This window comes from Puma concolor, chromosome E1, assembly GCF_028749965.1.
Source record: "Puma concolor isolate L17-30 chromosome E1, mPumCon1.1.hap2, whole genome shotgun sequence".
Lineage (NCBI taxonomy): Eukaryota > Metazoa > Chordata > Mammalia > Carnivora > Felidae > Puma > Puma concolor.
In genome coordinates, this window is record NC_141680.1 from 20334108 (window position 1) to 20338151 (window position 4044).

Sequence of the window (4044 nt, forward strand, 5' to 3'; positions counted from 1 at the left end):
CAGAAAGCAACTTCAATAGCAAACAGGAAAATCCGGGCAGGAGCAGGTGCACCTTCAACCTGGAGGGGCTAAGTGAGTGGTGCCCCCACTGATGTCAGACGATCCAGTGGGATTTCTGGCTCAGCTGAAACTCAGCAAGTCACTTCTCTGCCAGGATCCAACTGGATAATGTCCCTAACGGTGCTTTAATTTTGCCAAGCATCCTATTTACTAAGCGCTCTTACATTCTGGGCCTCACTGAAACTTGTGACTCCGAGAGGTAAAGTGATTTGCCAGGGTCACCAGCAAGTAAGTGGCAAAGCAGATTGGATGCTAATTTTGCAACTTGGAATCCCCAGCTGTTTCTCTCTGTGCCTGCCCCGGAGCCTGGGGCTCTACAGCTGATGGGCAGGCCCACCCCCACCCCATCCGCAGGCCTGGCAAAGACAGCCTTTCCTGGTCCTACCTTTAGGCTCCTTCCTCACCGTTGAAAGGACCCAGGGAACACTTGTTGCCAACCTCCAGCGTCTGATATGGTAGGGCTGGGATCTGAGCCCTGGCCCATCCAGCACCTTCTGCAAGTGCCAAACAGGATAACACATAGAAGCACTAAAGCACAGGGGCGCCTGGGTGGCTCAGTCGGTTAAGCCTCTGACTTCGGCTCAGGTCATGATCTCTCGGTTCATGGGTTTGAGTCCTGCATCGGGCTCTGTGCTGATGGCTCTGTGCTGATGGCTTGGAGCTTGGAGCCTGGAGCCTGCTTCGGATTCCGTGTCTCCCTTTCTCTCTCTCTGCCTCTTCCCTGCTCATGCTCTGTCTCTCTCTGTCTCAAAAATAAATAAACACTAAAAGAAGAAGAAGAAGAAGAAGAAGAAGAAGAAGAAGAAGAAGAAGAAGCAGCAGCAGCAGCAGAAGCTCTAAGCACGGCACGAAGTCCCTATCAGTGTTCAGGGGCAGTTAGAGAGTATTGTCAGACAAGAAGCTCTTACGGGCAGGGATCCTGCTTTCCTGTGCCTGTAAACTCTGTTGATTCCAGACTGAGAAAGAAACACGGTGCGGTCAGGAAGCCAGGAGGCCATCGTGAGAGCAGTCTGTAGGAGATCAGATGGCAGAGGTCTGAGCCATTGATGGGGAGGCTTCTTCCGGCCCCACCGGAGTAGCTAACGTTTACCGGAGCAGCTGCATATTTTTCTTCATTATTTCAATAATTCTTCTCAGCAATCCTATAAGATGTGTTAATGTACCCATCTTAGACATGGGAAGATCAGAGAGGTTAAATAATTTCCCCCAAAGTCACACAGCTAGGAAGGATGAGATCTAGGAGTTGAATGTAGTTTTCTTTGATTTCATTTTTTTTCTTTAATTAAAAAAAAATTTTTTTAATTTATTTCTGAGAGTGAGAGCAAGAGTGGGAGAGGGATAGAGAGAGAGGGGAACAGATGATCTGAAGCGGGCTCTGCACTGACAACAGAGAGCCTGATGTGGGGCTCAAATTCAAATGACCTGAGCCAAAGTCAGACGCTCAACCAGCTGAGCCACCCAGGTACCCCTCTTTGATTTCTTAGCCCAAATCTTAAAGGATGCAGAGGAGAAGGGCAGAGGAGAGGTGGCTGAGGTGGTGGGAACCCGGGATCCAGGCCACACTGAGCTCAATACATCCCTTTCTTCTGGTTTCTGCCCATATGGGTCATTTGGTCTAAACCAAGACTTCCTTTGAGTGCTCACACATAGTTTTATAGGCTGAAAGAACTTCTCTGTACCCCAATTCTGTTGTAAGCCCTTTTGGCCATGTGGGCCAGTAAAGAAGCTTCTGGAAGAGAATGGAGTCCAGAATCCACTGGAACCAGCCCGGGGTGGACACAAAGGGAACCATCCCCATTTGCCAGATATGCGAACTGAAGCTCAGGGATTCTGTTGGGGGCCAAAGTATCAGAGTGCTAAAGTGCTCTGCTGGGAGTGCGTTTTAATCTCGTTCTCGCTGATCAACTCTGCCAAGAGACCAAGAAGAATGAGATCAGAGGGAAAGTCCGGGCTGAGTCATTCCTGCTCCGTTCATGTACTGACCACCTACTATGAGCAGGTCCTGTTCCAGGCAGAGACTTACAGACAGAAGGATCACAATCCCTGCCTTCGACCTGGGGAGCCAGGCAAGGACACGGATGGTGACTCATTCTCTGGGAAGTGCTGGGGGACCCCGGGCCCTTGAAGCAGGGACGCTGGGACTAGAGGGGCTTACGGCCAGGGAAAGAGGGCTGTTTGCTCTCTGCCGTCGGGGCATCCACCGTCGGCCCCGACCATGAATGGCATCTTCCCTGCCCTGGTGCCGGTGACTCTAAGACTCCTGGTGAATCCCCACAGTTGAGGTTCAAAACCGTGGTCTCCTTGCTCCAAAGGCAGCGGACGAGTTAAATCTGAAGCTCTTTGGCCCATGGGGAGCAGAGGCAGAGCAAAGGGCAGGTCTGGACGCCTCTTTTGGAAATGACAAGATCCATTTAGCCATCAATTAGCACTGTCCCCAGGCTCCGGGCCTGCACGCTGGGCAGAAAGAATGCGCCACACCGCGCTGATTCGAAACAGATGTGCTGGCAGAGGGACCTGGCCTGCGGGGCCGGAATTCCTGGGCACCCAGCTCCTGGCTGGAGACGGGCTTCGTCGTTACATTCTGGGCACCGACTCCGGCAGGGAGGCCATGGAGACCGAGCTAAGGGAGCAGCCTGCCCGGAGAATGTGGACCTGGGACAGGGCTCAGAGGCGGGAGGGGGAGGGGGAGGAATGTTGACTCTGTCCAAAACAATCGGGGATCAACCGCGTTCTGCCGCATACAGAATGTGACTTTTGACCAACAGCTGCTGATCCCAGGGGAGACGCGGCTGATGCGCGAGGAAGTGCGGCGGGAAGCCCGCCTCTCTGGTGCCTCGACGAATCACCCATTGCCACCGATCTCCTTGCTGGAGCTCTTGCACCAAGTTCCTCCCGTGCTGTCGCCTTTACTCATCACGGCTACCCTGCTCTCGCGTCCATTTGGCAGATGAGAAGACTGAGGCACGAAGAGGTTTCCCAACTTACCCGCGATGGATCGCTGATAAATCGTGGATCCTGTCTGCCCGTGGGCTACTTCCCACTTTTTCCTTCTCCCTTCACAGGCAGGAGGGGAACGCTGAGCTCCTCCCCTCCAGCCCTGCAGTGCCGCGGGGAAGCTCACCGCGGAGTCCCCGTCAAACCCTCCCGATGATGAAGGGCTCACCGCCTCCCAGGCTATCGCTTCTAAGCTTGGACAGTTCACCAGGCTGCCTCTTCTTCCCTCCATCCAGCCACAGGCTGGGTCCCTGCAGGCACGTGGCTCCCCCCAGCAGCACGGCCGCAGTTCTTCTACTCTTTCTTTTCTCTGGGACCCCTGCAGGGCATGACCGTGACCCCGCCCTTATTTTTCTGAGCTGCGGGGCCTCTGTGGCGGCGGCTCCCAGTCAGCTGTGCAGCTCCCACATCACCCCCCACATCCCCCGCTGGACGCCTTCCAGCCCGTCCATGTCCCTGGGGGGCCCAGATGTGGACATGGGGTCAACCAGCTCTCCCTTCTCCCTGCAGCACAGAAAGGAATACTCTTTAAAACATTCCTTGAAGGGGTGCCTGGGTGGCTCTGTCGGGTAAGGGTCCAACTTCAGCTCAGGTCATGATCTCACAGTTCCTGGGTTCCAGCCCCGCACGGTTCGTGGGTTCGAGCCCCGCGTCGGGCTCTGTGCTGACGGCTCAGAGCCCGGAGCCTGCTTCAGATTCTGTTTCTCCTTCTCTCTCTGCCCCTCTCCCACTTGTTCTCTGTCTCTCTCTCAACAATAAATACACATTAAAAAAATAAATTATTCTCTTAAGACCGTTCGTTTGCCGTTATAAGGGTGATACAAGCTCACTATAGGAAATGCAAAAAACTACAGTAAGCACAGTAAAAACTGCCTCCCCAGGGAGAAACATCATTCCCCCCCCCTCCCCGTTCCACCTCCAGCCTTCTCTGCTGTGCTTCATTTTTACCTAGCTTCATTTATTCTAGACCTACAAATACGTGTTCTGCAG